General features: G+C 36.7%; 1 protein-coding gene across 1 annotated transcript in view; it reads left to right on the forward strand.

Moving 5' to 3' along the window:
- Positions 1–5362: 5362 nt before the first annotated feature.
- COL8A1 (collagen type VIII alpha 1 chain) overlaps positions 5363–17389 on the forward strand; it is a gene marked incomplete at both ends in the record, with an annotated part of 66166 nt that continues 54139 nt past the window's right edge. Inside the window, one exon of the mRNA XM_080695571.1 lies at positions 5363–5419. The remainder of the gene's footprint in view (positions 5420–17389) is intronic.

The following is a 17389-nucleotide window of genomic DNA, read 5'->3' on the forward strand; positions in this document are numbered from 1 at the left end:
CAAGGTTTGAAGTAGGCAGACTAGGAACCATGTGAGAAAAGATGTTTAAATTCATTCTAAGTGACCTTGGGTCTAAGAGGTAGGGAATACAAGCAAGAGAATGACATGATCTTTTTATTTTTGAAGTTTAACCTATCTGCTGTGCAGAGAGCAAAAGTGGATGCATTTTTAATGTAATCGGATCCATTGAAGGATTGTAAGAAAAAATAGACTCATTTATTTTCATTCTTGTTTTCAGAATCTGTGAATGTGGGATAGCAACTGAACTGTGTAAGGAAGGAATATGTGGAGGGAGGAAGCTAGTGTGGGAGAACTTTTAGTGAATATAGAAAGTGAGGTGTATTTGCATATGTAGCTCAAATGATGTCCTTGCATTGTGAAAAAAGAGACAAACATATTGAAAAAATATTATGTTTAATATCTGTTAACACAGAAACATAAAATTTTATGTTACTATATAGAAATCCATTTACCACTAAACTGAATGAATTAAGTACTTAGAACCTTTCACGTGTGTGTGTGTGTGTGTGTGTGTGTGTGTGTGTGTGTGTGTGGTACTGGGGTTTGAACCTAGGGGCACTCTACTTCCCAACTATACCCCCAGCCCTTTGTATTTTTTTTTATTTTGACACCCACCAAATTTCTGCTCATTTATCATGCCCTGGCTTCAAACCTGCTGGCCTCTTGCCTTGGCCTCTCAAGTAATAGGTTTATAGGCATGGGCTACCATGCCTGGTTTTAGATCTATTTTTCTTACACAAAAACTGGAAAGTCTCATGATTCTTTTGAAATCTAGTAATATCCAGCAAAAGCAAATGGCAAATCCAGGAGTCAAAGCTCAGTCTACATGCTCATAAAGCCACAGATCCTTCACTTCTGACATGGTATCCCCAGGTCAGGATTAACAACTAAAATCTCATTCTACATAATAAAATAATATTTTATTATATAAAGTACATAATTTATTTGACTGTTTTGATTGATATTATATATTATTTCTACATACTTTTGCTCCCATAAATAGAACTATGATAAACATTTTATATATTTTACCTTATTTCTGATTGCTTCATTACCTGAATTTCAGATTTCTAGAATAATCAAAGAATATGGATATTTTTAAAGCTCTGAGTAGATAATATTAATTCATTCTCCAGAAAGTTTGTGTCATTTATACTCTCACTTACCCCAAACCAATATTATTTATCTTTGCCTATTTGATAACCAAAATTTTAACTTCATTGTTCAATTCATACTTTCTTATTAATGAGATTCAATGCTTACATGTTTGCTTGTCATTATTTATTTATTCTTCTGTTAGGTGTTCATTTAATCTCCATTTTCCTATATGGTTTTAGTAATTTTTTTTTTTTTTGCTGATAATTTGGAAGATCTTCTATGGAAAGGCTATTAAGACTGTCATCTTTGCCAATAATTTCCCAGAGTGTATTTTACATTCAATTTTCAAATTTTTATTTATGGTAAAAATATTGTATGTGATAGAGGGTATGCTTCAATTATCTTTGTTGCATACTAAATCACATCAAAATTTAGTGGCTTAGCTGGGTACACTGGCTCATGCCTATAACTCCAGTACTTGGGAGGTTGAAACAGAGAACTGCAGGACTGAGGCCAGCCTCAGCAACTTTGCAAGGCTCTGTTTCAAAATAAAAAATAAGCCGGGCGTGGTGGCGCACCCTTGTAATCCCCGCACTTGGGAGGCAGAGACAGGAGGATCACGTAAGTTCGAAGCCAGCCATGCTGGGTTAAGAGACCCTGTTTCCAAATAAAAGTATAAAAATAGGTCTGGGAATGTAGCCCGGAGGTAGAAGGGTTTCCAGGAACCCCAGTACCACCAAAAAAATATAAATAAATAAATAAATAAATAAATAAATAAATAAATAAGTGGCTTGGGATATGCCACAGGAGTAGAATGCCCCTGGATTCAATATCCTGTACCAAAAGGGCAGAAAAAATTTATCAGCTTAAAACAACAAACATTTTGTCTCACAATTCTATGGGTCAAGAACTCATTCAGGTCTGGGAGCTTTCTTTGTTTCCATGGCTCACTCATCAGGCAAATTGCCCCACCTCTAGAGCCCCCAATGCTTTATTGACATGTTTAATATCCTAGCAAGGACAGAGGAAGGCTGAGCTTTTCTGGTGTTGTGAACTAGAGCACCTACATGTAGCTACTCCTGCATCTGATCTTAAGGTAGTCAGATTTCTTACTTGGAGGATCACAGTCCAAAAAACACCATTCCACCAAACAAGGCAGCAGCTTCATGGTCTCGTGTGTCCAGGTTCAGAAGTTGTGCCTCTTCCACCCTTCTGGGGTTGTCAAGGGCATTCTACCTCCAAGCTATACCCCCAACCCTTTTGTATTTTTCATTTTGAGATAGGGTCTTGCCAAATTGCTGAGGGTCTTGCTACGTAGTTCACTGGCCTCAGACATTCAATCCTCCTTTCTCATCCTCCCAAGTGCTGGGATTACAGGCATGTGCCACCATGCCCTGGCTGCAGAGTTTCTTTTACATGAAGGAAACTGTGTTTGTGGAATATCTCCTTCACATCCATCTCTGCTACTTTCCAGTCTTCTGCAAGGAGACACAAGCAGCTAACTAGAAAAGCAAAGCTCTTGGTTCATTGAGCTACTGAAATTTATTACTAGAGATAATTTGAGATCCCATGGCTTTTCAGCAATTGAAAATTCCCAAGTCACCTAAGGCTAACTCAAACTTTATTTATGTATGACTATCAAAGTTAAGCTGGAATTTGGAATGTTGCTGTATCCACCTTTCGGGTGGATAAACTTTGTGCAGGCTCCATAGAGAAGGCCACAGGACAAAGCCTAGGCCTGTGCTTTGGAGGCTGCGGCTTGATAAATATTGGGTAGCTGGATGACGTCCACTTTGTGTTGAGTAGCAAATGCAGAGAAACTCTCTAGAGTTATAATTTCCAATGTGATAGCCAATACCCACAGCAGTTTAATTAACTCAAATTAAGTAGAAATGAGGGGAGTGATTAAGTTCCTCATTTACACTAACCACACTTCAAGAGCCCCACAGCGACATTAGACAGCACAAATATGGAACACTTGTATTATTACAAGAAGATTTATTGGACAATACTACTAGAGAGTGTCTACCATTTCTATCACATTGTAGAAGCTCTCAGTTGAATATACAATTCTATATTCATCTCCTAATGAAAAAAGTCCTGGCATTCAAACCTTTTTATTTATCTGAATGTTCAAATTTGTTCCTGTTTAAATATTTTTGAACAAAAATATAAATATTTCTTAAGCAAGTCTCTGTGAAACATACCAAAACAAAACAGGGAGTATCTGTTATTTCATATACTAAATTAAATTTATGAAATTCAGTTCAAGTGGAAATTCCATGTGACTAGCAAAAAGTCTAGATGACGAAGGGTATATAAAGTATATTCGACTAGTTAAATTGTATTATAAGTCCAAACAAAAATCTAAATATGTTACCAAGTTATATCATGCCTGGTTTCATAACTAAGAATAATTTATAACTCAAATAATTTAACATATAACTCATAAATAATATAATAACTCATTATAAATAATTTATCATTTATAACTCAAATAGTGTGGTATAAAAATTGGGTGGGAAGCCGGGCATGGTGGTTCACACTTGTAATCACAGCATTTGGGAGGCTGAGACCGAAGGATCGCAGTTCACGGACAACTTCAGCTACTTAGTGAGGCCCTCCTCAACTTAGTGAATCCATGTTTTAAAATAAAGAATAAAAAATAGGGGAGGGGTGTGGCTCGGAGGTAGAATACCCCTGGGTTCCATCCCCAGACCCGCAAAAAAAAAAAAAAAATGGGATGGGAGATATAGCAATCAAATAGTTCATTTTGTGTGTGTGGTGTGGTGTGTATGTGTGTATGTGTGTGTGTGTGTGTGTGTGTGTGAGAGAGAGAGAGAGAGAGAGAGAGAGAGAGAGAGAGAGAGAGAGAGAGAGAGAGAGAGAGAACGAACGACTGGCTAGGAATTAAACCCTGGACATTCTACCTCTGAGCTATATCCCCAACCCTTCTAATTTTTTATTTTACAATATATAGTCACACTAAGTTTCAGAGGCTGGCCTCCAACCCGCACTTTTATATATATATATATATATATATATATATATATATATTTCTTTTAAAAAATTACTTTTCTGCCAGGCATGGTGACGCACGCTTGTAATCCCTGCGCTTGGGAGGCAGAGACAGGAGGATCGCGCAAGTTCGAAGCCAGCTGTGCTGCTTAAGAGACCCTGTTTCCAAATAAAAAAGTATAAAATAGGTCTGGGAGTGTAGCCCGGAGGTAGAAGGGTTTCCAGGAACCCCAGTACCACCAAAAAAAAAAAAGAAAGAAAACACTTTTCTCCCCTGAGGTATTATTTTCTCATAAATTTGCTTCCTCTATAGCAAATCTTTTCCAAATTATGTTAAATCTGTATTTATTCAAACTGAATTAATGAAAATTTAATATAGCCATGGCACATAATATAACCATGATAAACAATGAAAGTATACAATACATTGTATATTTAGACAGAAACTATATATAATATGTTAGTCAGTTTTCCATTACTGTGACCAAAACCTGAGATTGTCAACTTAAAAAAAAAAAAAAAGACAAAGGTTTCTTTTGGCCCACAGTTTCCAAGGTTTCCATCCGTGGTCACTTGGCCCTGTTGCTCTGGGGCTCTGGCCATACAGGCAGGCCATCATGGTGCGACCAAGTGACATGACGGAGGGGGCTGCTTACCTACCTCATGGCAGCTGAGAAGCTGAAAAGAGAGAGGAGGCGAATATTCCCTTCAAGGGCATACCCCAGGGATCTAACCTCTTTACACTAGGCCTCACCTACTAAAATTTCCACTCTGTCCCAATAATGCCAGATGCTGGTGACCAAGCCTTCAAAACAAGGACTTTGAGGGACATTCAAATCCAAACTATAGCAATAAATGTGTAAAAGTCAATAAACACATACTAGATTACGTAGAAACAAAAACTATTCTCTATTAATCAGCACACAAGGAATTCTATTATATTCTAAATGTGTACCTAACTTTTAGTAAGTAATAGCATTTTATTTGAAGTATATATTGAAGTATATATTTTGAAGTAAATATTTGTATTATTATCAAAGTATATATTTGTGCATTTCTAGTAAGTAATTTCTCCTATGACCCAGGAACAGTGTACTTTGGCCATAACTCTGCTTCTTATCACCTTTATTAATTGACTAAAAATATCCTTTTTTCTGCTTCAGAAGCTATTCTGGAAGTAGAGGCACATCTGGTGAAGAAACAGAAACCAGCCCAGGACTGCCACAGAAAGGCACAAGCAAGGACGCTGGTCCTCAATTCCACAGGCCAGTCACGTCTAAATGTGAGTGATGGGGCTGGGACCCGCTTCTGGGTGGTCCACAGGGGAAGAAGCTGGTCGCTGTCCAGCGACACATGGGCAGTTGACAGACAGGTGTCCAGCCTGCCTGCACAGCCTATCTCCTGTCCTATCTACACCATTACATAAGCCTCGAGATCATCACCACTAATACCAGGTTTTTAAATCCCCTGTAGCAAAACAACAACAACAAAACAAAAAGAAAAACTGTGCAGAGTGTGATCCTAGCTGATTTTTAAGTCTAGGCATGTTGAAATAGAGTCTTAAAATAATCATTTCCATAGGACCTGACTAGGTATCCAAGTGTTCACCAGATGCTAGCAGCTAGAATTTGCAGAGGAAAATTGCTAACTTAAGCTCCTTTTCATGATTCAGCAGAGGATTTCAAGTAATAAAAGATCTGGAGATTTGTAAAATAAATAATTCCAGTGGAAATGGGAAAATTAAAATAATCTTATCATCTCTCAGACATGTCTATGTGAATTTCTCTACCATTATCATATTTCTCTTAATTGGGCCAACTTTTTTTCTGGTTGATATTTTATAGTCTTAAATTTTGAGCTTGTAATAAAGAAATGATTCCTTTCAGATGACTGAAGTGATATATACTAAGTTTTCCTTAAGACAATCTAGAATGTATGAAACAGAGCATGATACGGCTTTATTCACACGTGATTCTGAATATATCCACAGCAAAAAATAATAACAGCATGACAGAATCTATTTTATTCCTAAATTGATGTTTCAGTAAGCAATAAAAATGTAAAGTACATCATTAACTTTTGAACTTTGATGGAAAAGAAACACAACATACCATCCATTTCTGACCAATAGACATTATCTCATACTATCCACAGCCATCTTGTGCTTATTACTATTGCCTGCTCTTAAGTGTGACTTTTGGACATGCAGCTTAATATTTTCTAATATCTAATACGACAGTGGTTTTTATAGTCTATTCAGTTGTATTTCATGATTGAGAGAATGTATCTTATAATTGCTAGGAATCTTCACATTTTTGTGTTCTTGCTGGGGGTGTACCTGGATAAAAAGACAAGCGTAGCCTCTATTAATGCCACATGGTCACATCCTGTCTAGAATGAATCCATTCAGAGTTCCCGGAGAAATACAAGTACATTAATGATTTTACCAATGTATTACATTTTTAATATAGGTACCACTAATTATTTTGGCTGGATTCCATCAGAGCCAGATGTTCTCCAGATGAAATATTTATAATGAAAGACTACTGAATAAAAAGATGCATGCATATTTAAGCAGCAGGTTTTAGGATTGACCAAGCTGACAGAGGGTTGGTGAAAGAGACATGGCCTGGGTTACATTCATAATGTCAGGATAAGGCTCTGAACTCAATCCAGAGAAACTCTGTAGTGGTTGCAACTGATGTCAGGCCCAGCTTCTGGATTTCTTGTAACAAAATCTTGCTGCCAAGGGCATTGATGGGCTCACCCAGTAAAAAACTATAATAATAATGTTAAACTAAATCATAAAAAGGCAGAAGGTGATTATTACAGGGCAGAGGAGAGGAATTGCTTGTAAAGTTATGGTGGAAATATCAAAAATACATTTTATTGCACTTTTAAAAAATTAGCCTCTTTGTTTTTAAACTAAGGTATAAAAGCAATAAAATGTAAATGTTATTCTACAAACTATTTCATTCAATAGTCAACAGCAATGGTCCAGCAAGTCAAACTAAATATTATATTTACTCAACATGGGCAATGATTCTGGCAGGCTTGAAGCTTATATATGATAGTTTTCTAGTGAAAATGACCTACTAAAACTTATTTTACATAATTTTGAATGAAAAAGAAGAGCTTTTTCTCTGCAAAAATAAACCTGGCCTATGCATACCTTCACATAATATGACTTTAAATATTTTATGTAATTTTTGTTTTATGAAGAAGTTCATTTGATACATGTGTAGACAATGACTACAATTTTTAAACATGAATACCAAAATAGGCATAGGACTCAGGAAATGGGAACAAAAGATGATAACTAATCTCCTGTGTGCCCTCTGAAAGGCCAAACTGTAACTTTTTAAATTATTTTCAGCCCGGCATGGTGGCACACACACGTTGGTAATCCTCAGAGGCTGAAACAGGAGGATGGTGGTTCTTGGACAGCCTCAGGTACTTAGTGAGGCCTTCTGCAACTTAGTGAGACTCTGTTTCAAAATAAAGAATAAAAAATAGGGCTGGAGGTATAGCTCAGAGGTAGAATGCCACAGTACCACAAAAAAAAAAAATAGTTCCAAATAATCTCGAATTTCTTTTCAGATCATCCTGTTAGCGTTCCAAAAATTTATTAGATCCTTGATTCATATACAATAGACATTTTTATAGATAGATTTCATGTTTTTTCTCAAGTTGAAAACACACACATGCATATATACACATACATATATACATACACACATATAAACATATGTCTATATATGTGTGTGACAATTACAGAAACAAATTCCTTTGAACATTATAATATCTAATGTGGCTTGCACACAGTAAGCACTAAATAATATGGGTTACACTGAATTATTCCCACTTTCTGTTCTACATTAATGTGTCTCTTGGATTCACACTACAGAGCTGGTGTCTCACACATGAGAATAATGAGCTACATCTGTCACCAAAAATACCCATGGAAAACCTTTTGAATTGATCCATATCTGTTTCATTAATCAAGTCTACTACAGAAGGGCTTTCTTGTGGTTATACTATATTTTGGAGATAAATAGAGCAGGGAAACCACAGTTCAATTTAAAGATTGTTTGAAACTTTGAAGAACATGGGGTTTTATATTATATGACAGCAATAAAGGCCAATCCTTGATGGCTGTAATTCTGAGTATATAAGTATATAAATATCCTGGATGTATAATTTTACTGCAGAGCATTATGACAGTGGCCAAAAAGACCCTAACTGTTCAATATGGAATTTACTTCTCACTGCCATTCTCCTCTTTATGCATTTTTTTAATAAAAAGACTTTTTTAAAGTTTTTTAAAAAAATTAACTGGCTTGGTATGAGCAGCCTTTAGCTGAAGCAGATGGCTAGGAGTCAGAGCCCTAGATTCTATCCTTGATTCTCCCACTAACTTGGAATGTGGCCTTGGGCAAGTCATGAGAGCAACTCTACAATAAAAGAAGTAGTAATGCCTTACATGTGTATGGTGCTTTATGGTCTAACAGAGCACTTTCACATATAATATCTTATTTAATCTCTCCCTCTCATCAGCCTCCTGAGAGAAGTATGGTAGTTATTAACAATTCCCATTATGAATAGTAGGAATTTGAGACTCAGAGAAACTAAATCACTTGTTCATAATCGTATCAATATCAAGTGTCGGAGCCAGGAATAGGCAGTGTCTAAGACTCTGCCCTGGACTTGTGTTCCCTCTCCTCCACACTGTCATTCTTAGTGCCTCCTATAGTGGTGAAGTAGCACCATCCAATGTGGTGGCCCCTAGTCACACACCCTTACTGATGTTTGAAATGTGGCCAGTCCCCATTGAGATGCGTTATGCATATTAAATACATGTCAAATTTTTGAGACTTGGAATAAAATATGTAAAATATCTCATAAATACCTTTTACTATTAAGTGTATGTTGAAGTGATAATATTTTCAATATCCTGAGTTAATAAAGTTAACAAATAGAAATTCACATATTAATGAATATGATCCAGTAAGATTATTTTCACTTGCCTCTTTTTACATTTTTCAATGTGGCTACAAGAAGATATAGTTCCTTACTTACTCCAACATTATGTTTCTAGAGGACAGTGCTGGGCTAGAGGATTCCACTGTTCAGTGCCCACAGTACTGATTTCACATTATTGGACTTATTTACACACCTGTCTTGATGAGGCTGATACAGGTTTCCTAAAATGCTCTGAGTGTAGATTAGAAGCAGTGACTCAGCCATTCCCATGCCCCTTCCATATGCAGGGAAAATGTCAGGCAGGTTTCATTATTTGGTACCTCAGATTGCTCATTTATTTAAAAGTTTTAATACTTGCTGAATACTTGAATGGCTTAAAAGTCAATATGCCACAGGAAAAACAAACTGTAAAATATAATTACGGCTCAATCTCACTGCTTATTTCAAAATGTTTTCCCAATAAGCATTTTGAGTAAATAAGATGCTGGACTGTTAGGTTAATACAGACAATGTAATGATTATATATAAATTTGTTATCTAACAAAAAATCTGTTATCTAACAACAAATTTACATATCATTAGTTTACTCTCTCTGCCAATTCTTTGAGATATTTCATATACAATCTCAAGCGAAGCAGCTTACTCTTGTTTTGAAAAAAAAAAAACTCACTGGAAGTCCTCAGAAAACATGGGAACTTGTTAAAAGAAAAATATATATATATGTAATAAAAAGTAGCCCAAATCACTAAAAGCTAACATCTATTTGACATTTGCTACACGAACTCAAGCACTGTGCTAAAAGTTAGACCAAGATAATCTCAGCCCTTACAGGGCTTTGAAAGATCAGCAACAGGGAGCAGAGAAACCAAAGCTCATAATCCGTATTGCTCCTCATGTCAATGCTATATGAAAACCACAATACAGCTCATCTTGACAGTATTAGAATAGGTAGAATTGCCGGGCGTGGTGGCGCACGCTTGTAATCCCCACGCTTGGGCACTTGGGAGGCAGAGACAGGAGGATCGCGCAGGTTCAAAGCCAGGCCCTGGCCTAAGAGACCCTGTTTCCAAGAATAAAATAGGTCAGGGAATGTAGCCTGGAGGTAGAAGGGCTTCTAGAAACCCCAGTACAACCAAAAAATAATAATAATAATAAAAATAAACAAAAATAAATAAATAAATAAAATTAATTTTTAAAAAAGAATAGTTAGAATTGATTCTGTCTTCTTCATTTCAGCCCTAGAAAATACACTGGACCAAGAACAGTTCTAGACATTGAGGGAGTGTGGAACAGTAAGACTAGAGCTCTGCCCCAAGGAGTAACAGGCCTGTGGGCAGTGTTTGAAAATTTACTTAGAAACAACAGTTCATAAAAGAGGAGTTACTATTCATGTTCTACAGGGCTTCTTCATGTCACAATAGAAATTTTTTAGCACATTCCTTACTGTGTTAAACTTTGCCTATTATTTATAAAGCAAAGATCTCATGTAAAAAGAAAGAATGCAGTATTGAATCTCAGAGTTTTGCTTTCCTCTCTATGTTCTACCCATTTTAATGAGGTAGACTGAAACTACCTTAAATTTTTTCTGAAACAAGTAGGGATGGAAACAAAGGAGACTTGACACTAACTATCTCAAAATAATGAAAACTAAAGAATTTTTACAACTTCACATGCAGTATTAGTAATATTTTGCCTCTAGAAGTAGAGGTTAAAAATATTGTCCATATGCTAACTATATACTAAGTTTAAAAGAATATTTCAAATAGTTATATGTTGCCAATTTCTTGAAAGTCATGCTTACGTAGAATAAAATAGAAAGAAATATATTAATGACAGCCAACTCTGAGTGTCCGAATTTTAGATAGTTCTCTGTCCTTATTTATGTATTTCTATGGGATTTTTTTTAATGGCCATAGATTTCTTTTATAAATACTTAAATTGAAAAATTATTATAATTGACTCCAAAGTCAATTGCAAATGAAAAAGAATTGTCTGAGGTGAAGGCAATAAATAAAAAATTTATTCTTAATTATAATATTTTAAATATAACATTATGTTTGATAGATTCTTCTTTCTCAATCTTATTGATCTTTCTTTCATTAAAAATAAAGCACAATGTAGGCTATTAGATATCTCTAGACAAGGAAAGTAAAAATCACTTCGGGTTTGCTAAATTTTCTTGGGAAATCAGGTCATTCTCAGTGGAAACATCAAGGTTATAATATAAGCTTGATGTTTATAAGCTGAAAGTTGCTATTGTAGCAATCAGTAAAAAGAGCGTCTTCTACCTTAAAACAAGCTAATCACCAATCATTTCTAATGGCATCTGCTTAAAATATGTCTTAAAATTACTTCCTGAGATGTATAAATCTCCATGTGGAGGTGGATAGGGTCTTGGTAATCCTAAGAAGTAAAAAAAAAAAAAAAAAAAAAAAAAAATAGAGCTCTTAGAGATCCTACTTAAAAATTTATGGATAAATATTTAGTCTAATGACTTCTTTTATGAAAACATTGCTAAAAATTTTACTAAAAAGAAAACTCAAAAATGAATTCTTTGTACCATTTAATCATAAATCCACAGGCCAATATAGCTGAAAGGAATCTTCTAGACTATCTCACTCACCACCAATATTTTTGTAGATGCAAAAGTAACAGAGCAGAAAATTAATTTTCTCAGGAAAAAAGTAAAATCAGCAAAAAATACCCTAAAAAATCCAGAAATATCTGGAAGCTTACCTAGGAAGAAGTAGGTATGGTATTTTTAATATTACCAAAATTTTAATTGCAACTTGAAGCTCTAGCAAGGCTGTTGGCACTCTAGTGCAATAAAAGAATGATGCTAATGTTGACAATGAAACTTTCACAATGAACACTTATAAAGTATAAACCAAATATGTAGCAAAGCCCATAAATTCCAACCAGTTCATTCCCTCATTACTCAGCTTCCTTTTGCCAGTGAGTCAAATAATTGAAATGAGCTTTCTTTGCCACTATTCAGACACAATTCGTCTATCATGAGAAATTGGCTACTTCCAAAGTTGCTGATAGGTGGAAGAATAACAGGACATTCATTTCCTCGGTTGAAAAATAAAGAATGCCCAAAACCTCCTAATTTTATGCACTGGTGAAAAATATGCTTCTAATGAAATTATTGTAGTAAGGATATATCCCTTGTCCCCTACAAATAGACACTTATTTCACATTCTAGGGATTGTCCTGGAAGAAGTAAACATTAAAACTCTTCATAAGGTCAGTATCTGTCTAAGAAATGGAAATTATGTTTGTTTTTTTATGCTTTTTTGGTGTATTGTAATTATACATCATAGTGAGTTGCAAAGTGATACATTAATGTATGTGCACATCGCTTGAAACCCCAGCACTTGGGAGGCTGAGACAGGAGGATCGCACAGGTTCGAAGTCAGCCTCAGCTACTTAGTGAGACCCTGTTTCCAAATAAAATTTTAAAAAATAGGTCTGGGAGTATAGCCCGGAGGTAGAAAGCCCCTGGGTTCCACCCCCAGTACCACAAATATACATTTATGCACATCACTTCATGTTTGTTCCTCTGTGTTTCCCCCGGCTTCTCCCTCTCCCCTCATACATGTTAGCAAGATTGGCAGAGATACCTTCATATATGTAAATAACATGATGTAAGCTGTTTCCCTCTTCAATCCTTTTCCCCCTCTGCATGTCCCCCCAACCCTCCTCCACTATTCTCCTGGTCTCTCTCCCCGTTTATCTAAAGTCCCTTTGGGTTCCTTTTCTCTCTAGCTTCCACATAAGATAAAACAGACAACCCTTGGCTTTCTTTTTTTGGTTGTGGTACTGGAGTTCCTGGAAGCCCTTCTACCTCTGGGCTACACTCCCAGGCCTATTTTATATTTTTATTTGGAAACAGGGTCCCTGAAGCCAGTGCGGCTGACCTTGAACCTGCGATCCTCCTGTCTCCACCTCCCAAGCGCAGGGATTACAAGCATGCGCCACCACACCCTGCTCAACCCTTGGCTTTCTAAGGCTGGCTAATCTCACTTAGCATAATGTTCTCTAGTTCCGTCCATTTTCCTGCAGATGATGCAATTTTGTTCTTCCTTATGGCTGAGTAAAATTCCATTGTGTGTATATACCACATTTCCTTTGTCCATGAAAAAAAACAGAACAGTGTATCCATGCCCACTCTCATCTGTAAAACGAGAGTAGGCGTAGGGGTTTAATCAATGATAGTAGATGTAAAATGCTTAACAAAGTGATTGAACACATAGCTCACATACGATACCTGCCAACTATTAGTAGTCGTCGTAATATTGTTATTATTTACAGCATAACTCCTCCACTGCACTCTTCCCAAACAAAATTTGTTATTCTCTGAACTATTTCATGGCTCTCTGTGTACACTCCTCCCTCTTTCCAAGTGTCTTTTCCCAATTTCTCCACTGGGTGAACTATCCACAGCCACGTTCCCCCATACACACACAGCATTTCCTCCTACTTGTTTTTCTCAGGCCCTTGTTGCATTCACCTATTTGCTGAGGCTCTGTGCAGATATTCCTCTTCTGGTAATTTGAGAAAATAAGTTTTTTGACTCAATTCACGCTCACTCCTACATCACACACACACTGGACTGCAAGAAATGCATCATAATTGACCCTATATTCCCAATAAAATATTTACTTAAATGAACAAACTTGTACAAGATACATAAATAAATGCTTAAGTATTTATACTTTACTCGTATAAATAAATACTTGCATGTTTTTATACCACCAGGACAGAATGGTACCCAGAGGCCTCAGTTTGAAGGAGGGGGATTGAGGGCAAAGGGCATGGTGGGAAAAGCTGAGACTTAGGACCTGGCAACCCTGGAACCTGATCTGCCTCAAGTCTGCTGAGACTACTAGTGATTGTTGGTGGGGGCTGCTTTACTTCTTCCAGTGAGTCCTTTGACTCCTCTGGACCTTTGTGTCCTTCTTGGCAAAGCGAGAGTGCCAGGCAAGGTATCCTCTAAGGACCCTTTCCTTCTCGTACCAACACTTATATGTTGTTGAACTTTATTTAGTGTGCATCTGAATCATCCAGAGAGTTTGTTCAAACCCCAGTTTCATGGTCAAGACATCTTATGGGACCCAACAATACTGAGGCTGCTGGTGGGGAAAAAAAAAAAAAAAAAAAACACTTAAAGAATGACTGATTAGCCAGGCACAGTGGTGCACACCTGTAATCCTGAGGCAGGAGGCTCACAGATTCAGGACCAACCTCAACAACTTGGAGAGACGCTCAGGAACTTAGTAAAACCCCACAAAAACTAAAAAAAAAAAAAAAAAAAAAAAAAAAAAACCTCATAATAGGAGGTAGGCAGGTAAACCCAAGCTTCTCCCAGGCTGCCATCAGAAGTGCTGGCACCTATGGGTGAACCCAAGAGCAGCCACAGAAGGCAAATTTTGCTGACCGCAGTTTTGTTAAAGGCTCATCTTGTGGAGAAAGGAGAGCCCGAACTTAAGGATACAGGGCAGAGGAAGCAATGAACCAGGGTTTGACCCATTGGGTTCAACCTGCAGCTCAGCAGATTTTATGGATCACTGTCGCCATCTAGTGACAACTTATAATTGCTGCATTGAGATATTGAAAAGGAAATTCAACTTTCACTTAAAAACTGCTTGTTTTACAAAACTATGTTCAAGACGGGAACCCCTAAAAATGTTCTAACATGCTTTCATCTTACATGGGTATCTCAGTGCTTTAAAAATAAACACATATGTAGCAATTATTTTGTGTGATGCATTATTCTATGCTTTTAGATATGTTCAATTATTCAAGGCAGACCAGTGAGATAGATACAACTATTTCCCCACTGTAGTGACAGGAAACATAGCTCAAAAGTACAGAGCAACCAAGATATTTACCTGAGGTTGCCCAGTTAGTAAAATGATAGAGCTGAGATTGAACCTGGACAGCTCCTGGGAAGATTCTACACTTAATGCAATTTAAAACACAGATGACGAAAGATATGAAATCAATCTAAGTATCCATCAACAGATTAATAGATAAAGAAAACATGATATATATATACATAATAGAATACTATTTACCCATCAAAAGAAGGAAATTCTATCCAGGCATGGTGGTGCATGCTTGTAATCCCAGCATTTGGAGGCTAAGACAGGAGGATCCAGGTTCACAGCCAGTGTCAGCTACTTAGTGAGACCCTTTGCAACTCAGTTGAGACCCTGTTTCAAAATAAATAATTAAAAAATAGGGCTGGGGGTGTAGCTCAGAGGTAGAATGCCCCTGAATTTCATCCCCAGTACCAAAAAAGAAAGGAAAGAAGGAAGGAAGGAGAGAGAGAGAGAGAGAGAAAGAAACTCTGACATCTGTGACATTGATAAACCTGGGGTATATTATGTTAAGTAAATTAACCAGACATAGAAAAAACAAATACGTAAATCGTGATCTCACTTGTATATGGAGTCTAAATATTTTGGTCTAATAAAAAAAATAGAGAATAGAATGGTAGTTGGCAGAATTTGAGGCAATTGGGGAGCAGGGAGGTTGGGGAAGTATTCATCAAAAGATAAAAATTATAGTTAGACAGGAGGAATAATTAAGAAATCTATTGTAGAGCATGGTGATGTGCAATGATAATAAATTGTATTCTTGAAAAATACTGAGAGTAGGCATTGTGTTCTCATCACAAAAATGATAACTATTTGAGATCATGGATATGTTAGTCAGATTTAACTATTCTACAATGTATATGTGCTTCAAAACATCCTAAATACATAATTTCATCTGTCAATTTAAGGAAAGAAATTTGAAAAATGTAAAAATAAAACACAGTTGTTGAAACAATCAACATCTATATAAATAGTTATCAGTATCCAGGTGTGGCTCTGTGAAATTTTAGGAAATACTGATGCAGTAAATTTTTTCTGATTCTTCCCAATGAAATCACCTCATGTGCCTGAATTAAAGAAAACGCTTCTACCTCGGGGTAATATAATAAAAAGAGCACTGACTTGGAATTGATTCCCAACTTGCTGCGCAACTTTGAACAAGTCTCTTAAACTCTCTGGGCTCTACTCTTTTCATCACAAAAAGGGAATATAATGTTTTTTTATAAAATAGAAAAAATAAAATTTAGTTTACATAGTTCTATAACTCCCAAAGATGTCATTTGGGGGTTCTGCAAAGCCATATTAAAATCTAGAGTAAACAACAGTTAATGTGATAAGAGAAAACAGGAAAGTCATGGGCAGTAACAAGATTGGTTTTGCTCAAATTTTCACAGGGGAAATGAACCAGGATCATAGATTTGATGTCTGGATTTATTGTCCAGAAGTACTCATGGTAAATGAAAGTTTTTATGGTGTTGTCAAAAGTAAAGATCCCAATCAGAGAGACCCGCATTCCGTACTCTTCCTGAGTAATGCAATTAGTCTATACCCAGTACTCTGCCCCTCTGCCTGTTCCAAATCTCCTGAGAGTCCTCCCAAGGAGTCCTGCAAAAAAGTCACGTTTTTCAGTTGATTAAGGTCCAATTCCCCTCTTCAGCTTTCTTATATCAGAGATATCCTTAGATTTAAAACTCTGGTCCCTAGCTGGGTGTGGTGGTATATGCTTATAATAGCAGCATTCGGGAGGCTAAGACAAGAGGATTGCGGTTCACACACAGCCTCAGCTACTTAGTGAGACCCTTAGTGCAACTCAGTGAGACCCTGTTTCAAAATAAAGAATAGAAAATAGGGCTGGAGTGTAGCTCAGAGGTAGAGTGCCTCTGGGTTCCATCCCCAGTACCACAAGAAAGGAACAAGAAAGAAAGAAAGAAAGAAAGAAAGAAAGAAAGAAAGAAAGAAAGAAAGAAAGAAAGAAAGAAAGAAAGAAAGAGCTTCCTACAAATATGTAGAAGCAGAAGATTCTTAAATGAGTACACAAACTCTATAACTTCATGCAACAAATAGGTGTTGAGAATTTACTATATGCCTGGCAGGTATGTTAGGAATTTATTGTATGCTGTTGCAGGTGTGGTGGATTTAGCAGAAAATGAAGCCAAAACACCATTCCGCCCTCAGGCCATACATTCTTTCTAGGTGAAAAGAAGATATGAAGAAAAATAAATAATGATGCACTATGATGCTGATGATGAAGAAAACCCATGTAAGGTAAAGGGTAGAGAGGAGGAGGTGGAGAAAATGTTAGGTGGGCTGTCAGCATGGGCCTCTCTGAGCAGGGGACATGAGATCAGAGATCTGAAAGAGGGGAGGCCATATGAAGGAGG

This window comes from Muscardinus avellanarius (genome assembly GCF_963383645.1).
Source record: "Muscardinus avellanarius genome assembly, chromosome: 5".
Classification (NCBI taxonomy): domain Eukaryota; kingdom Metazoa; phylum Chordata; class Mammalia; order Rodentia; family Gliridae; genus Muscardinus; species Muscardinus avellanarius.